This window comes from Elephas maximus, chromosome 15 (genome assembly GCF_024166365.1).
Source record: "Elephas maximus indicus isolate mEleMax1 chromosome 15, mEleMax1 primary haplotype, whole genome shotgun sequence".
Classification (NCBI taxonomy): Eukaryota; Metazoa; Chordata; class Mammalia; order Proboscidea; family Elephantidae; genus Elephas; species Elephas maximus.
In genome coordinates this window covers 30,147,834-30,168,724 of record NC_064833.1, presented here as the reverse complement: position 1 = coordinate 30,168,724, position 20,891 = coordinate 30,147,834, and the positions used below count along the sequence as shown (strand labels likewise).

The following is a 20,891-nucleotide window of genomic DNA, read 5'->3' as shown; positions in this document are numbered from 1 at the left end:
ACTGGGTTATAGAAGACATCAAGGAGAGAATAAGGAAATTCTTAGAAAGCAACGACAATACTTCCTATCAAAACCTCTGGGACACAGCAAAAGCAGTGCTCAGAGGCCAATTTATATCTATAAATGCACACATACAAAAAGAAGAAAGAGCCAAAATCAGAGAACTGTCCCTACAACTTGAACAAATAGAAAGTGAGCAACAAAAGAATCCATCAGGCACCAGAAGAAAACAAATAATAAAAATTAGAGCTGAACTAAATGAATTAGAGAACAGAAAAACAATTGAAAGAATCAACAAAGCCAAAAGCTGGTTCTTTGAAAAAAGTAACAAAATTGATAAACCATTGGCTAGACTGACTAAAGAAATACAGGAAAGGAAACAAATAACCTGAATAAGAAACGAGAAGCACCACATCACAACAGAACCAAATGAAATTAAAAGAATCATTTCAGATTATTACGAAAAATTGTACTCTAACAAATTTGAAAACCTAGAAGAAATGGATGAATTCCTGGAAAAACACTACCTACCTAAACTAACACATTCAGAAGTAGAACAACTAAATAGACCCATAACAAAAAAAGAGATTGAAACGGTAATCAAAAAACTCCCAACAAAAAAAAGCCCTGGCCCGGACGGCTTCACTGCAGAGTTGTACAAAACTTTCAGGGAAGAGTTAACACCACTACTTCTGAAGGTATTCCAAAGCATAGAAAATGACAGAATACTACCCAACTCATTCTATTAAGCCACCATCTCCCTGATACCAAAACCAGGTAAAGACATTACAAAAAAAGAAAATTATAGACCTATATCCCTCATGAACATAGAAGCAAAAATCCTCAACAAAATTCTAGCCAATAGAATGCAACAACACATCAAAAAAATAATTCACCATGATCAAGTGGGATTTATACCAGGTATGCAAGGCTGGTTTAATATCAGAAAAACCATTCATGTAATCCATCACATAAATAAAACAAAAGACAAAAACCACATGATCTTATCAATTGATGCAGAAAAGGCATTTGACAAAGTCCAACACCCATTTATGATAAAAAACTCTCACCAAAATAGGAATTGAAGGAAAATTCCTCAACATAACAAAGGTCATCTATGCAAAGCCAACAGCCAATATCACTCTAAATGGAGAGAACCTGAAAGCATTTCCCTTGAGAACGGGAACCAGACAAAGATGCCCTTTATCACCGCTCTTATTCAACATCGTGCTGGAAGTCCTAGCCAGGGCAATTAGGCTAGACAAAGAAATAAAAGGTATCCAGATTGGCAAGGAAGTAGTAAAGTTATCACTAGTTGCAGATGACATGATTATATACACAGAAAACCCTAAGGAATCCTCCAGAAAACTACTGAAACTAATAGAAGAGTTTGGAAGAGTCTCAGGTTATAAAATAAACATACAAAAATCACTTGGATTCCTCTACATCAACAAAAAGAACACCGAAGAGGAAATCACCAAATCAATACCATTCACAGTAGCCCCCAAGATGATAAGACACTTAGGAATAAATCTTACCAAAGATGTAAAAGACCTATACAAAGAAAACTACAAAGCTCTACTACAAGAAATTCAAAAGGACATACTTAAGTGGAAAAACATACCTTGCTCATGGATAGGAAGACTTAACATAGTAAAAATGTCTATTCTACCAAAAGCCATCTATACATTTAACGCATTTCCGATCCAAATTCCAATGTCATATTTTAAGGGGATAGAGAAACAAATCACCAATTTCATATGGAAGGGAAAGAAGCCCCGGATAAGCAAAGCACTACTGAAAAAGAAGAAGAAAGTGGGAGGCCTCACTTTACCTGATTTCAGAACCTATTATACAGCCACAGTAGTCAAAACAGCCTGGTACTGGTACAACAACAGGCACATAGACCAATGGAACAGAATTGAGAACCCAGACATAGATCCATCCACGTATGAGCAGCCGATATTTGACAAAGGACCAGTGTCAATTAATTGGGGAAAAGAAAGCCTTTTTAACAAATGGTGCCGGCATAACTGGATATTCATTTGCAAAAAAATGAAACAGGACCCATACCTTACACCATGCACAAAAACTAACTCCAAGTGGATCAAAGACCTAAACATAAAGACTAAAACGATAAAGATCATGGAAGAAAAAATTGGGACAACCCTAGGAGCCCTAATACAAGGTATAAACAGAATACAAAACATTACCAAAAATGATGAAGAGAAACCCGATAACTGGGAGCTCCTAAAAATCAAACACCTATGCTCCTCTAAAGACTTCACCAAAAGCGTAAAAAGACCACCTACAGACTGGGAAAGAATTTTCAGCTATGACATCTCCGACCAGCGCCTGATCTCTAAAATCTACATGATTCTGTCAAAACTCAACCACAAAAAGACAAACAACCCAATCAAAAAGTGAGCAAAGGATATGAACACACATTTCACTAAAGAAGATACTCAGGCAGCCAACAGACACATGAGAAAATGCTCAGGATCATTAGCCATTAGAGAAATGCAAATTAAAACTATGATGAGATTCCATCTCACACCGGCAAGGCTCGCATTAATCCAAAAAACACAAAATAATAAATGTTGGAGAGGCTGCGGAGAGATTGGAACTCTCATACACTGCTGCTGGGAATGTAAAATGGTACAACCACTTTGGAAATCTATCCGGCGTTATCTTAAACAGTTAGAAATAGAACTACCATACAACCCCGAAATCCCACTCCTGGGAATATACCCTAGAGATACAAGAGCCTTCATACAAACAGATATATGCACACCCATGTTTATTGCAGCTCTGTTTACAATAGCAAAAAGTTGGAAGCAACCAAGGTGTCCATCAACGGATGAATGGGTAAATAAATTGTGGTATATTCACACAATGGAATACTACTCATTGATAAAGAACAGTAACGAATCTGTGAAACATTTCATAACATGGAGGAACCTGGAAGGCATTATGCTGAGCGAAATGAGTCAGAGGCAAAAGGACAAATATTGTATAAGACCACTATTATAAGATCTTGAGTAATAGTAAACCTGAGAAGAACACATACTTTTGTGGTTACAAGGGGGGGAGGGAGGGAGGGTGGGAGAGGGTTTTTTATTGATTAATCAGTAGATAAGAACTGCTTTAGGTGAAGGGAAAGACAACACTCAATACATGGAAGGTCAGCTCAATTGGATTGGACCAAAAGCAAAGAATTTTCCGGGATAAAATGAATGCTTCAAAGGTCAGCGGAGCAAGGGTGGGGGTCTGGGGAACATGGTTTGTGGGGACTTCTAAGTCAATTGGCAAAATAATTCTATTATGAAATCATTCTGCATCCCACTTTGAAATATGGTGTCTGGGGTCTTAAATGCTAACAAGCGGCCATCTAAGATGCATCAATTGGTCTCAACCCACCTGGAGCAAAGGAAAATAAAGAACACCAAGGCCAGACGACATCTAAGAGCCCAAGAGCCAGAAAGGGCCACAGGAACCAGAGACCTACATCATCCTGAGACCAGAAGAACTAGTTGGTGCTCGGCCACAATCGATGACTGCCCTGACAGGGAGCACAGCAGAGAACCCCTGAGGGAGCAGGAGATCAGTGGGATACAGACCCCAAATTCTCATAAAAAGACCAAACTTCATGGTCTGACTGAGACTAGAGGAATCCCGGCAGCCATGGTCCCCAGACCTTCTGTTGGCACAGGACAGGAACCATCCCCAAAGACAACTCATCAGACATGAAAGGGACTGGTCAGCGGGTGGGAGAGAGACGCTGATGAAGAGTGAGCTAATTATATCAGGTGGACACTTGAGATTGTGTTGGCAACTCTTGTCTGGAGGGGGGATGGGAGGATATAGAGAGAGAGAAGCCAGCAAAATTGTCACGAAAGGAGAGACTGAAAGGGCTGACTCAAGAAGGGGAGAGCAAGTGGGAGTAGGGAGTGAGATGTATGTAAACTTATATGTGACAGACTGATTGGATTTGTAAATGTTCACTTGAAGCTTAATAAAAGTTAATAAAAAAAAAATTATTGAAAATGAAGACCATAAAATTGGATTTACATCCTTGTGAGTAAAAAAGAGAAGATGGATCATGTGTCTTCTTTACTTATTTTTTAAACTGTTTGATTGTGTTTTAGGTGAGTTTACAAAGCACATTAGGTTCCCATTTAACAATTTTTATACAAACAGTACTGTGACAAATTGGTGACTATTTTCACAATATGTTAGCATTGTCATTTTTCCATTATGTTTGATCTGCTTTCATTGATATACTACCCCGCCCCTCCTTGCCTTCTCATCTTTGCTTTATAACAGTCAGAGAAAAATTTAGTTGGTGATAGTCAAAGGGTGATTTCAATATGAGCTGGTCTACCAGTTTGAAGAACTTGTAGAAAATTCTATCAGTAAGCACGTATACTTTTTTCCCCCATATAAAATACGTCAAAACTAATTATTCCACTGAACACATGTAAGTCAAATACCTATTATGTACTATAACTTGATTATCATTTATGAATACATTTTTGGAAGGAATATTTCTGACTGTTAATAGTCAGTGATGGGCAGCACTGGTTTGGGAATGCACTGTCACGCAGGCTTAACTCACATTTACCTTGATCCCTAACATTTTATGAATGAGCAAGGCCGGGATCAAGGAGCTCATTTAAATTGCCAGATATAAGCTCAGCTGGTGAAACAGTCATTCAAAAATCATTACCATGCTTGGGAACATTTCAATATCTTGAAATTCTAGTGTGGAGAGGGCTTGGAAGGAGATACCCAAAGGTTCTAAGCCATTTAATAACATTGATTACATGAAGCTAGTAACCTCTATGTGTCCTCTTGGAGTTTCCTGTTTTCTCATTCCCTTTTAGCTGGTGACTGAGCCAAACAGGTTCTACATGATGTGACACAATGGCAGAGGTATCAGTCAATGTAACAAGCACATATCCTACAGTGTATATGAAAAAAGAAAAATAATCACAAAAAACAACAAAAAATTTGTTTTCCCCTTGGCAAAAATTTCCATGGAGAGTTTAGTAGTTTTGTACCAGTTTGGAATACACGTCTTTCATAGGAATATCATTGAAAGTAAAAAAAAAAAAAAAATAGTTTCCTTTTCTTGTGCCCTAAGGGCAAGCAATATTTCAAGGTTCAACTTGGAAAGATAATTCACATATAAATAATGTTGTTTTTACAGAATTCACAATGCAATCTGAACAAGTATTTGAATATTCAGTAATAGCTATTATAGAACAATTTAGCCTACAGAATAATACAAAATAAGTTAAATGATAAAATAGTAAATAGAATGATGACTTTTAGGTACCGTTCGTTCATTCAATAAGCAGTAAGTGAACGCTTCTGTGTACTCTGTAATATGTTAGATGCTGGAAGTGCAAAGATCAATTAGCAACATAAGCCCATACCCTAAAGTAGCTCTTGGAAAAGCAGGGAGGGCAATTATTGTGTAGTAACACCATCACAATAACTGGAGATTTTTTGTTTAAATAATTGTCTCAGAAGGAAATAACCCATGGAAAAATGATGGGTTTGCCCATTCATGATAATAAGGAAGAAGGAAAGTGTCACTTTTCTGGCAGAGAAAATGTCATGTTCAAGGTATAAAGTTTTAAAAAGTGACCTTTCTTTTTATGAAAGGGAAGAGGAGTATTTTCCCCAAATGCACTGCTGAATTTGAGAAAAGCATCAAGAAATGAAGCTGAAAAAAGAGGCAGGAAACAGTTTGTGAAGAGTCTTAAAATCTTAAGCAAATTAGAAAATTGGACTTTCCTTCTGTGCATAATGGGAGGAGAGGAGAATCTGAATTCTCACTAAGAGTCATTAAGAGTTCAACCTCTTGTGAAGCCTGGCTCCACTAGTTGCATGGAGAGTCTGAGAAGCCAACTCATAGCAATTAACTTGTCTCTAAAATAAAATAAGACCACTTCATAGGAATGTTGTGATATTTAAAGAAAACAAAACATATATAATACTTAGAACAGTGTCAGAATATAGTAAGCTCTCAGTAAATGTGAACCTTACTATTGACTGGTTTGAAGGTAGAAAGCATGATTGTTACTTTGTGTTTTCGATAGATAACTCTGTTAAAGGATAGTTTTCCTATCGGCATGAGGTTTTATCCCTGTATGTTGGAGAGCAATAGGTTTCATATAAACATCTAGAAATATTCATATAAAGAAAAATATATAAAGATGTATATAAAATGCCAAGAATTTAAGAACTTTGAGTCTTTCGACTCAAATAGCAAAGGTGCTATTGATCATGCTGTGTGAAAGCCCAGGGGACCAGGAGAAGTATTATTAGCTCACAACCCAAAAAAAATTAGCTCAAGAATAAATAAATAAAGTTTATGAAGACAAAACCATGATCTTTACAGAATTCAGAACCTTAGGCTAAAAGTATCTCTAAGTCAACATTATGAACAGGTAAAAAGTCAGTGAGATAGCCAGGAAATAGATTTTGATTAAAAGAACAGAGGAAACGAACTATAATAAAACTGTAAGGGCCTTCTAGGGTTTAAGTGGGAAAATGTATTTATAAAGATCAATTATGCTTATTTGTATGTATCATAGTCTGTGTTAATGGTAGTTGAAATTAGAAATGACAAATATTAACATTTAATTTGGGCAGAAGGTGTCTCTACAATTAATATTTTATGAAATATTAATGTGCATAAACTAGTTAGAACAAGAAAATTAGTGTAAGTAAAAAACAATTGATCTTAAAATTCTCTTTTCTCAAATAATTACCTAATTAGGCCAAAGGAGGAGACCATTTTTAGTGATTACAAAAGCAAACTCATTAAGACCTAATGCTTTATCTCTTAATCATACAGGATGGAAAGCAACAAAATAACTGTTGTGCTGAACCCTTTTTTATCTATAAACTGGAGTACCATGGATGGATTTCTGGGCATTTACTATTTTATGACTATTCTTATACTTTTGAGTATTCAGTTTAGCTCTACAACTATTGCACAGGATGGAAAGATGCTTTCAGACCCTCTAAGTTTTTCCAGGATTTACAGCAAAATTATGATAGCAGATATCATAGCAGTGCTCTTTGACCTTTGTCTACCTCAGATAATACGTCCTGAGATCTTTGAGAACCCCCAAATTTGCAAATACCATCACTGCATCTAGCTTCCCGTTTCAAAATACGTGCGTGTTAAGAGTTCAAAACCCTAAACGCCTCACTGATGTACAGATGCGGCATGGTCCCTCTAGGATTTCCACCAGTGAGATTTAAATGTGTCTTTCAACAAATGTAAAGAGATGTGATGGAAGAGACATAGGCATTTTACAGTCAACAGACAAATACAAAATCCAAGTGACAGAAAAAAACAAAACTAAACCCATTGCCATTGAGTTGATTCTGACTCATGGCCACCCTACAGGTTAAACCCATTAATAATTGATATACTTAATGGCATTTTATGCACTAGAAACATTTCTCCTTAGCAACAAATATACGTATTCAAAACTTATAGCCACAACCATGAGGGCCTATCTTTAAAAAGATAGCGAAACAGCAAAAACACAAACTGACATTTTAAAAATTGACCCCCACTTCTCAGGATAATAATGGAGCAGGAGAAAGAAATTTTGATATTTTATATAAACAAAATCTCGGATAAATTCTATTACCTAAACTCAGTGCAATCTACATCTAGTCACATGGCTTTTTACCCAGCAACATTACCAGTACAATGAACAGTGCAGTTTATGCCGACTCATGATCCGTGTCACAAAACACCAATTAAGGCCCCCTCCCAACATTTCAGCTTCTTTCTCTGATAAGAAAATATATATATATATATAAATGGTATAAACCAAAAACCAAACCAAACCCATCGCCATCAAGTCAATTTCAACTCATAACAACCCTATAGGACAGAGTAGAACTGCCCCATATGGTTTCCAAGGAGCACCTGGTGGATTTGAACTGCCGACCTTTTGTTTGGCAGCCATAGCAAGTAACCACTATGCTACCAGGGTTTCCTTAACCACTATGCTATAGCCCTGACTCATGCTTCTTTGTAGGTTATATAACCTACAATGGAGCATGAGTCAGGGGCCGACCCGACAACAGTTGACAACAACTACAAATATTAAATATATAAATACATACAGGAAGCCAGTCTGATAAAGCTGCATAGTGTATGATTCTAAACATATGAAATTTTAGAAAACACTATAAAGATGGCAAAAAAGATTAGCGGTTGCCGGGAATTCAGGGGAGGAAAAGAGGGATGAACAGATGAAGCACAGAACATTTTAAGAACAGTAAATTTACCTTGTATGATACTGTAATGGTGAATATATGACATTATGCATTTGTCAAACCCACAGACCCATACAACATGAAGAATGAATCATAACGTGAATCACAAAGTCTAGTTAACAATAATGTATCAATATTAATTCATTAACTGTTACAATTATACCAAACCAATGCAAGATATAAATCACAGATGAAACTGTATGCAGGAGGGAGAAGTGGTTTATAGAAATTCTCTGTACTTTCTGTGCAATATTTATGTAAACCTAAAACTACTCTAAGAAATATATTAATTAAAATACGTGCCTCTCTGTGTGTGTGTGTGTGTGGTGTGTGTGTGTGTGTGTGTGTTTGAGTCCCTGGGCGGCACAAATAGCTACGTGCCTGACTACTTGCTGAAAAGTTGGAGGTTGGCACCCACTCAGAGGTGCCTTGGAAGAAAAGCCTGGAGATTTCCTTTCGAAAGGTCAGAGCCTTAAAAACCCTATGGAGCTGTTTTACTCTGTAACACACGGTGTCGCCATAAGTCAGAATTGACTCAATGGCAACTAACAACAAATATATATGTGTGTGTGTGTATATATATATATATATATATATATATATATACTTAATGCCATCCAGTCGATTCTGACTCATAGAGACCTTATAACTGCCCCACAGTGTTTCCAAGGAGCAGCTGGTAGGTTTGAACTGTCAACCTTTTGGTTATCAGCCAAATGTTTAACCACTAGGCCACTAGAGCCCTTGTGACACAGTGGTTAAGAGCTCGGCTGCTAAGCAAAAGGTTGGCAGTTCGAATCCACCAGCCACTCCTTAGAAACCCTATGGGGCAGTTCTGCTCTGTCCTACAAGGTCCCTATGAGTCGGAATCGACTTGACGGCAATGGGCTTTGTTTTGTTTTATATATATGTGTGAGTGTGTGTGTGTATATATATATATATGAAACCAAACCCGGTGGCATCGAGTCGATTCCGACTCATAACGACCCTAGAGGACAGGGTAGAACTGCCCCATAGAGTTTCCGAGGAGAGCCTGGCAGATTCAAACTGCCGACCCTTTGCTTAGCAGCTATAGCTCTCAACCACTACGCCACCAGGGTTTCTATATATATATATATATATATATATACACACACACACACACATATATGTATATAACCAAACCCATTACCATCAAGTCGATTCTGACTCATGTATAATGTGGTGTCCATATAGACTTCAAACTTTTAAGAATATACCTGTATGTATACTGGTAGTGGTTAAGTGCTATGGCTGCCTACCAAAAAGTCGGCAGTTCAAGTCCACCAGGCACTCCTGAGAAACTCTATGGGGCAGTTCTACTCTGTCCTATAGGGTCACTATGACTCGGAATCAACTCAATGGCAGTGGTTTTGATTTTTTTATATATATATACTGGTATTATCAGTAGTAAAATCAGGAAATACTTTGGTTCCTAAATCGCACTGCAAGGTGCAAGGTCTAATTATTACAGTTAAATGAAAGTGCTTATGTTGATCTTGATTTAGGTACATCAATACTTAAGGGTTAGAAATCAATGAAAATGTCTAAGTAACTGAAAGGCCAGCTATCCAATGGAATAAAGCAAAAACGTGGCCATATAAAGTTATACTGTCTAAAGTAAAAACAAAAACAGATCATAAACTTAAGAAGCATCCTCTACCACTCCCTCCTTCACATCCTCAGCATTTAACTGGCCATAAATATTTTCATTTTTACTCCTTAATATTTCCAGAATGTAGTTCTATTTCATTACATAACCACGATTACCATCTTTGAGTTTCTCATGTGAACTATTGCAATAGCACCCCCTAGAACTACTTTCCTCTGGCTTGTTCTCTATATGCAATGCATTCTCCATTTTCAAAAATAAAGGAGACTTTCTAAAATTCAAGACTGATCATGTTGCTCTCCAAATTGAAACACTTCAATGGGTCTTGCTCTACTAGAAAATACTCTGCCACCTCTATAATCTTACCTTCTGACACTTAAAACACCACTTGACTTCTTCAGCTATTTTGGCTCTGATGTTATCTCATCAGCAAGAAAAGGTGATATTTATTGATGGTTTACTATGTGCTAGGCACTTTACATGGATTATCTCATTTAATTCTAAAACAAATATTCCAGTTAATATCTTATACAGATGAGAAAACTGGATTTTGAGGGAACCTCAGTAATTTCTCGAGTATCGCATGGCTAGCAAATTGTAGTGCTAAGACATAAACCAGAGTCGAACTCCAGAATTAAATCTTGTATCCACCTGTATGCCAGGAGGACCCTTCAAAGCACCAGGCTGTTTCCATAAAAAAAAAAAAAAAAAAAATTTTTTTTTTTTTTTTTTTTTTTAGCTATCCTTTAATTCTTCGAAAGGGCTTCTGTCTCCCCTCTGATGATGTCTTCCCTCACTTCATCATCACCAGTAACCCCAACAGATTTGATCACCGTCTTCCTTTTGCCATCATCTGAATTATAAAAATTGTCCTGATTCTTCGATCATTGTGAAAGTCACCTGGGGAGCTCGGTGAAAATGCAAATGCTTGTCTGAATATCAGGAATACTGACTTGAGCTTCTAGGGTGGGGTCTTGTCATCTGGATTTTTAAAAAAACTTCAAGGTGATTATAGTGCACAAATAGCTGAAAAAAAATCAACTTATATGAACATTCTTACCGTACTTTCACCATTTTGAAATTAATCATTTGAGTGTCCTTAATTTCATCACAGGGACCTGGTGGCACAGTGGTTAAGTGTTTGACTGCTAATCAAAAGGTCTACAGTTTGAATTCACCAGCTGCTCCTTGGAAACCCTATGGGGCAGTTCTACTCTGTCCAACAGGGTTTCTATGATTTGGCATCGGCTCAGCAGCAATGGTTTTGTTTTCTTTCTTTCTTTCTTTTTTTTTTTAACTCTCATTACACTGAAAAATTCTTAGTACTGAATCTTATACAAATTTTTAGCCCCCACACCAAGAAAATATACTTAGCATTTAGTAGGTGCTCAACAATATTTAATAAATAAAGGAATGAGATTGTTCTTTTATTTGGGAAGTAATACGGAGTTGGGAAATTATGGGACGAGATTATACAGAGGGCTATAATACAGTAGTTAACACTGCCAGCTCTGGAGTCAAATTATTTCACTTCTGTTGTAGGTGTTATGTGCTGTCAAGAGCAACCCTGTGTACAACAGAATGAAACACTGCCTGGTCCTGCTCCATCCTCACAATCATTGTTATGCTTAAGCCCATTGTTGCAGCCACTGTGTCAGTCCATCTCATTGAGGGTCTTCCTCTTTTTCGCTGACCCTCTACTTTACCAAGTGTGATCCTTCTCCAGGGACTGATCCCTCCTGGTAACATGTCCAAAGTATGTGAGACATAATCTCACCATTCTTGCTTCTGAGGAATTTTCTTGTCATATTTATTCAAGACAGATTTGTTCATTCCTTTGGCAGTCCATGGTATATTCAATATTCTTCGCCAACACCGTAATTCAAAAGCATCAATTCTTCTTCAGTCTTCTCACTTCTACTACTTACTAACTTTGAAAACCTGGAGCTCAGTGTATTCTCTTAACCTCAGTTTTGCCATTCACAAAATAGAGTTTAAAATAATATCTGCCTCAGTGTTGCTTGGAAAATTATATAAACATATGTCTATAAAACATTTAGCACTGTGCTTGGCATATACTGAGTACTTAAAGTTCATTATTATTATGATTATAATAATAATGATGGAGATGCTACTAGCTACTATTGAAAGAAAGAACCTAAGCAGTGACTAAAATACTTACAGCTAGTAACAGTTTACACTGCTCCGATATAACTGGCTACTTGTACCGTGGGTGGACCAACTTTGAAAGCCATCGTGGACAGATCAGTGAGTGTAAGCCCCAAATATTAGTATTTATCAAACCAAGAAATAGTTGTCTTTACTTCAAGTACTTTTAAAGGAAAAAAGTGTGAAAACATTTGACCCAAATTTAAATAAATAGAATTTAAGCAATTTATTTTATTTAATGCCTGAGAAGAAGACAAAGTGGTACAGAAAACAACCACAAAAAAAGCTTTTCTTCTCTGGAAAAAAAAAAAAATGTGGTTTCCTAAGTCTAACCCTTCTTCTTTAATAAGTAACTACAAAAGAACTTAATAGAAACTGGCATACTTTGTGCAATTAGCTTGTTTGCAGTTAGATCTTTGAGTACCCGTGTGGTAATAGACAATGTACATAGCTCACAGTTGTACAAAGTGATAATCGAACTTGGATAAATGTAGTCATTGCTTTTTCAGGTTTCCAGCAAATATTAATTGAGGATGCAATCAGAGCAACACATTGTGTTGTACCCTGTCATAAATAAACAATGTGCAACACACTCCCCTCAAGTAGCTTAGGATTCATTGAGAGATAATGCAAGAATGCTAATTAAAATGATTTGCTTACACATTAGTAATTAGAAAACATCACAGTACTTTGTAAGTCAAAGCATTTCATTCTTCTGCTCAAAATTCCCTAACAACTCTGCATTTTATTTAAAGGAAAAAATAAAGACCGTACAATGGCTTATAAGAAGACCCCACCTTCCTTTCATCTCTTACTTCATTTCCTACAACCCTTACCTTCTTTCTGACCATCATACTTGTCTTTTCGCATATTTCTGCTGGCTCTTCCCTAGAACACTATTTCCTCAGGTATCAGCAAGATTTCATCCTGAACCTCCTTTCATTCTTTGTTCAAATATCACTATTTCTGTAAGGCCTGTCCTGACTACCTTATTGAAATTGTAACATCCCCCTCTTCAGCCCTACCAGTACTGATCTCCTCACTCTTTGTCTATTTTTTTCTATGACACTTACTACTTTCTGAAATATTATTTACCTTACCAATGTATTATATTTTTATTTTTTGTCTGTCTTCTGCTACACTGTAAGTTCCATGGGACAAGAGTATATTATCTCTTTTATTTACTAATGTGAGCAATGTCTGGAATATAAAAATTGTTCACTAATTAATTGTTCATGGAATGGATATAGGCATTGAGAGAGATGAAAAGTATGTAATGTCAGAGTCCGGAGAAAGAAAAAACCATTTCTGGATGGACTGATTGAGTCAATGAAGTTAAAACAGAATGTAAGAGAGTTTTGGCTAGAAAAAGGAAGGAGAGATTTGGGGCATGTCCCATGGAGGGAAGGGAAGGGGAGAGCTAAGAAAAACTCTTGGTCTACCTAGAACAAATAGTTACTTCATTTGTTTAAGTGGAGGACTATTATGAAATAAACAAACAAACAAACAAAAAAACCAGTGCCATCGAGTCAATTCCGACTCACAGTGACCCTATAGGACAGAGTAGAACTGCCCCATAGAGTTTCCAAGGAGCACCTGGCGGATTTGAACTGCTGACCCTTCTGTTAGCAGCTGTAGCACTTAACCACTACGCCACCAGGTTTTCCATTATGAAATACGCATAGTAAAAAAAAGACTCAGATTATAAACCAAAAAAACCAAACCCAGTGCCACCCAGTCAATTTCGACTCATAGCAACCCTAGAGGACAGAGTAGAACTGCCCCATGGAGTTTCCAAGGAGCACCTGGCAGATTCAAACTGCCGACCTTTTGGTTAGCAGCCGTAGCACTTAACCACTACGCCACCAGGGTTTCCAACTCAGATTATAGAAGCTGTTAAAGAATGTTGCCTTTGTTTAATAAGGAATAAAAAAGTAATGTTATGAAATGGGTATCTAGAAACATCAAAATGGGTATCTAGAATAATAAATAAGAACAAGATGTGGGAAGAATAGATTAGGCAGAAGGGATATAAGATTTGTCACTATAATAATAGTAATAACAACAACAACAAAGACAAAAATAGCAACAACAGTAATATGAGTTTGACATCCCAAAGTTAAAATGTCATTATCTCAAGTTTAAGGGGGGATAGATATTATGTGATAAAAACCAGCCTATTTTTTTATTTGTTGGCATTTATCTTTCAAATAAATAAAGTGCATATAATATATCCACACTGATGAAGGATTAATCTGTCTAGTAACCGTGCCATTAGAAATACTGTATATTCTTTTCCTGAAAACTTTGTCATCATATAGGAAAGTCAGAGAAAATACTCACTTGCTAAAATAAACTCAGCCAAATTCCCATTTCCTAAGACAGAAGAACACCTGCCATGTCTCCTGAAACTTTTAGTGTATAAAATATCCCTCTAGGAATATAGAAAGAGCCTGCTTTCTTGGATGAGGGGAAAAAAATTTATTCTTTTTTTTATAGGTTTCTGAAATCATAGGATACCTTAAAGCCTTTTGCATCTGTTGCTGGCAATCACAGTGTGAATTTGAAGCTGTTATTTTCCTATTGTGATTCCTCCCTTACATTACCTTGTGGGCAGAAATTTTATTTGAGAAATTGTTGTGAAAGGAATACCAAAGATGTGCCACCAATAGGTGTTTCCTCAACAGGGAAAATGTGAATATAACCATTTTTGTTTACACACATACATACCACTCACATACACAATTATTTTTCCCAGCACCCAAGCTGTTTAAGCATTTTCCTTTTCCTACGTATCTATACTGAAAGATTTTTTTTTCAAATATTCTTATATTTCTTGTTTATACTCATTAAGAAATAGTTTATCTCACAGTGGCTATTGCATCCTTATAGCTCTACCAGTAACAGTGCCAGTTTCTGAATACATATTTATTTAAAATATCTATGTCTAGTTATTATAATCTGCCTCCACAAATGCACAGATATCCTGAGTTACCACAACATACCCATTTGTCCACAAAGGGAAGCTTATCATTCTGAAACTTGACAGCAGTTAAGGTGCTCTTTCCATAAACAAAACGGATTATTTGCAAAAAAAAAAAAAAAAAAGTCACTCTGTGTAGAGGGCACTGTATTCTCTGGAGTTTCTGAACGTGTGCAACGCAGTGGCAGTCGGCTTTTCAGATTGTCCTGCTGAACCTTTTCCGTACCACAGCTGCTGTATGCAGTGCTTGACCCACTAAACACATTTTAACTGAAGAAACCGAAATATCTCTGCTTTTCAATCTGTTATTAACAAAAAAAAAAGCACCCAAAAATACTGCCATGCTTTGTTTCATGTTTGTCCTTAAAGAGTAGAGCAGAATTTATTAGTAATTTTAATTCTGCAACCCTCCCCCAGTTCCCTTGCACATAGTTAATACCTTGCAAATACTAGGCTAATGTTCTTATTGACTAAACAATGAATTTGAAAACATTAAGTATATTCCAAAACCTTTTTTAATTAAAGTACATTAGTCATCCTTTAGCACTGATTTAACTACTGACCACTGAATGCATCATTTTCTCTTTTCTTTCTTGAAATGTTCCTCTTTCTTACTTGCTTCCCTTTTTCTATACCCTATAACTTTCTTTTTTCTCATCTAGTTCTCTGCACACCTTTCTTTTTCTATCTCTGATTCAGTCTATATTTGCTGAATTTGATTTAAAATAACACATCCAACACATAAAACTGTAATTTCATGTGACAATGTTACCAAGTGTAACAATCTGGCGAGGCCTTTATTTAATTTTTCCAAAAAATTTTTATCTACCTGGAGATATTTTGTTTGTTGAATTGTAATTTGATATAATTATTATTTTACTATACCTTTACAGGTTTTTTTTTTTACTAATTACATTTAATTTAAAGCAGTAAGTTCTTTAGTATTTTATTTCAATTAAAAAGAAGCGGTTAGTAAATATTTTTATAGTTTAGTTAAGGTCTCACAACACAATGCTTAAAATTTTTGGTAGTAATCTCATCCTCTTCTAATTTAATCTCATTCTCTTCTAATAGGCTGCTGCCTTGTGGTTTTTGAAAAATACAGTTAACACTGTCCTTAGAATGCCTAAATATGTTGCTCAGATTTTTGTCTGTTTTTCTCTTGCTTGGATAATCCAGATAGTTAATGATTCTTAAGAAGTATCTGGGGATCAGTTTGAACCCTAAACATGACTATGAGAATAAGTGCTTTAGACTATGTGAATTCAAAGCTAACGAATTAAATGGCATTCGATGACAGTAGCCTCTACATGGAGAACTGGTAGTCTCATTATTTAAAGCAACTGTACCTAAAATACATTGATAGAGTATTCTTTCTTATATTCATTCACTACCAATGGCAAATTCTTTCCTACATTTTTTAATTCGATTCAGATAACTGATTTAGAAAACATTGGCATTACTTGACTACTCACTTTATAGAAAAAACTAGTTATAACATTGATGGAAAAATAATCATAAGTATAAGGGAAAATGTTCTCCATGTAATAGGTTTTTTTACAAGATTAGGAAAATAGATTGTGTCTCGTTCATCTTCCAATCTCCTATAGCTCAAATCAGAATATTTTTTATATAGTAGATACTCAACATTATTTTTTAAATTAGAGTGCCTGGTGGATTTGAACTGCCATCTTTTTGGTTAGCAGCTATAGCTGTTAGCCACTATACCACCTGGGTTTCCTAATATTCAAGGACTCTGTGGGCAAAAAACTGAAGGATACAGGAAGCATCATAAGAAGATGGAAGGAATAGACAGAGTCACTGTACCCAGAAGACTGGCCCACGTTCAAACATTTCAGGAGGTAGCATATGATCAAGTATCTATGGTAATGAAGGAAGAAGTCCAAGCTGCACTGAAGGCATTGGTGAGAAACAAGGCTCCAGGAATTGACAGGATACTAGTTGAGATGTTTCAACAAATGGATGCAATGCTGGAAGCACTCACTCATTTATGCCAAGAAATTTGGAAGATAGTTACCTGGACAACCAACTGGAAAAGATTCATAGAAGTGGCTATTCCAAAGAGAGGTGATACAACAGAATGTGGAAATTATTGAACAATATCATTAATATCACATGAAAATAAAATTAAGTCAAAGATAATTTAAAAAATTGTTGCAGCAGTACATCAACGGGGAACTGCCAGAAATTCAAGCCAGATTCAGAAGAGGACGTGGAATGAAGGATATCATTGCTGATGTCAGATGGATCTTGGCTAAAGCAGGGAATACCAGAAGGATGTTTACCTGGTTTTTATTGAGTACGTAGGGACATTCCACTGTGTGCATCACAGCAAATTATGGATAACACTGTGAAAAATAAGAATTCCAGAACACTTAATTGTGCTCATGAGGAACCTGTACATGGACGAAGAGGCAGTTAATTGAACAGAACAAGGGGATACTGCATGGTATAAAATTAGGAAAAATGTGCCTTGGGGTTGTATCCTTTCACCATGCTTATTCAATCTGTATATGATGAAGAATGCAGCATCAGGACTGGAGAACGATTCATTAACAACCTGTGATATGTAGATGATACAGCCTTGCTTGCTGAAAGTGAAGAGGACTCGAAGCACTTACTGAAGAAAATCAAAGACCACAGCCTTCAGTGTGGATTACACCTCAACCTAAAGAAAACAAAAATCCTCACAAGTGGGTCAATAAGCAACATCATGATAAACAGAGAAAATATTAAAGTTGTCAAGGATTTCATTTTACTTGAATCCACAATCAATGTCCATGGAAGAAGCAGTCAAGAAATCAAGTAATGCATTGCACTGGGCAAATCTACTGCAAAAAAATCTCCTTAAAGTTTTAAAAAGCAAATATGTCAGTTGAGGACTGAGGTGCACCTGACACGAGTCATGGTATTTTTAATTGCTTCGTATGCATGTGAATGCTGGACAATGAATAAGGAAGACTGAAAAAGAATTGATGCATTTGAATTATGGCTTTGGTAAAGAATATTGAATACACCATGGATTGCTAGAAGAACAAACAAATCTGTCTTGGAAGAAGTACAGAGGGAATTCTACTTAGACGCGAGGATGGTGAGACTTTGTCACACATACTTTGGACGTGTTATCAGTATAGGTCAGTCCCTGGAGAAGGACATCATGCTTAGTAAAGCAGAGAGTCAGTGGAAAAGATGAAAACTCTCAATGAGATGAATTGGCAGAGTGGCTGCAAAAATAACGTCAAACATAGCAATGATTGTGAGGATGGCACAGGACCAGGCAATGTTTATTTCTGTTGCATGTAGGGTTGCTATGAGTTGGAAGCAACTCCATGGCACCTAACAGCAAAGGCCTATCAAAGATGTTGACTTTTAAGCATCTAAAATTGCCAGAAGATTTGAATCTACTAGTCATCGCTTTCCCTTAAGAAATGCAGTAAAACTCCATATTCTCTCTTCAGTGCAGTAAGCCACTTTGTAATAATAAAATCTATTATTTAGTGATCGAGCTGTAACTCAATTTCCTTCATTTATTGAGAATAATTAAAAGTTTCTAATCAAAAGAACAGTTTGAAAAAGAATCTAGATAATTGAATAAATAATCTCATTATTTTTAAATGATTCATACTATTTATCTTTTGCAGTTATGCGCTGCATAACATCCATTTGGGCAACACCCAACCACATATATACCCAAGCTCCCATAAGGTTATACAAGCAGTCCCTGGGTTATGAATGTCTGACTTACACACAACCCATAGTTATGAAACAACCCCCGTAAAGCCTATTATATTAAGAATTCAAGGTACATACAATGGTTTGTAATAATGAACAGGTGCTACTTTGTGATACACATCAAAATATTATTATTATTATAGTAGTAGTATGTTCAAGATGTTTTAGTGTATCTGGAAGTGTTTCTTTAATTTTTTTTAATGCATAGAAAAGTATACTATACACTATGTACTAAGACAAACATTTGACTGACATTAGATATGAACCATACCTAACTGTTCTGATTTAAATACAAATTCAACTTAAAGGTAGACTTAGGAATGGAACTTGTTCGTAATCTGAGGACTGTTTGTATAGGATATGGTGTTTGCACAATTTCCAAATCACATAACGTCCTATTACACAGAATATATCATGGATATTAAGCTAATATGACTGTACAAATAAGTGCTCCTTTCAGCATTCAACAATACATTTCAGAAATGCAAAAGTTGTACACAAGGGACTTAAAAATGGTTTCTTCAGTTTATATGTGAGTATGACAATATCTGTATTATGAATAACTATCAAAACATAAGCTGCTTTTTAATTGCCTCACCTACAACAAAGTCAAACTCCTGATGATGATATCCTGCACCTCCCAGGAATGGCCTTGCTTATATAAACAATGTTAGCTCCAGGTGCTCCCTAAAACTTGTTCACCATCCCTACTAAGGTAATCACAAGTCCCCTAATGCATCACTTTCCACAGCTCTGTCTAAACATGAAGCTTCCTCTGATGAAAATATCTATCCCTCATTATCTAATTGTTAAACTCCTGCTATTCCTTAAGATTGATCTCGAGTATCCTGTTCGAGGTCCTCGCTGTACTTCCTAGATGGAACTACTTACTTACTGCTTTTCGTAAACATCTCTATTACTGAATTCATAATACTGTATTAATGCTTTATTTCTGTCTCCCCTTCTAGGCTGTGGTCTCATCAAAAAAGAGACCATGACATATTTATCTTTGTATTCCCCATGTCAAGTATACCAATTGGCACAGAGTAGGTGTTCAAAATATTAGTTGGTTAAATGAAGCATGAATGAATGAATCTCCTATAGATTTGTTGTGTATTTATATTAAAATTTTACATTTATTGTATCTGAGGGTTAGAGTAGCAGGAAAGTAAATACATCACTGTAAAACCAAAAAAAAAAAAAAAAAGTTAAAAATCAATGAACCAGTATTTATTTAATATATGCTTATACTTGTTTTTTTGTCTTGTTTTGTTTTGTTTTTTATACTTGTAGAAAACACTGCAGCCTCTGTTCTTTCCCACAGGGAGTTTCTCTTCTATCAGAACTTCCAGTTCAGGTAATGATATTACAATGGGAACTAAGAAGCCAGGACAAAGTGATATTGAGGAGGTAATCTTCAGTAGGGTACCTCCAGGAAGCAGAGGCAAGCAGCACATCATTAAAAAGTGCTTACAGACCTACATTCTAAACCTTTTATAAACATTAGCATCAGTATAGGTGTACTGATGGCATTGACATATGCCAATGTTATTTATATATATTTTATCTTCTACTTCCAATTATTGAGCCCATGCATTCATTCATTTAACAAATGTACTCTGAGTGCCTAATAAGTTCAGTGCTAGAGAAACAATGACAAACTAAATGGACATGGTCCTGTCTTCATGACAGGTGCTGACTTTCTGGAGCTTATATTATATAAGAAATGGTTAAACCCATAATTACCCACATAGTCACCTAATTATGCCTGTCATAGTTTTATATAGGGAAAAAAATAATGTTGCAGGAATATATTTAACTAAGTACCTAATTTGTTTTGTGTCTAAAATTATCGTAAGGAATTGGGAAACAAATATGTGTTTCCTACCCATAAATTAGAAGATCACTGAAAAAGAGGGAGACCTTCAATGAGATCAATTGATACAATGGCTGCAACAATCGGCTCAAACACAGCAACAATTATGAGAATGCTGTAGGACCAGGCAATGTGCATTCTGCTGTATGAAGGTTGCTAGC

The 20,891-nt window shown here is 36.1% G+C and overlaps 1 protein-coding gene across 3 annotated transcripts in view; it reads right to left on the bottom strand.

The window, feature by feature from the left end:
- The window catches only part of CSMD3 (CUB and Sushi multiple domains 3), a 1,374,620-nt gene that overhangs the window by 147,693 nt on the left and 1,206,036 nt on the right, over window positions 1-20,891 (bottom strand). The gene's annotated exons all lie outside the window — the stretch shown is intronic.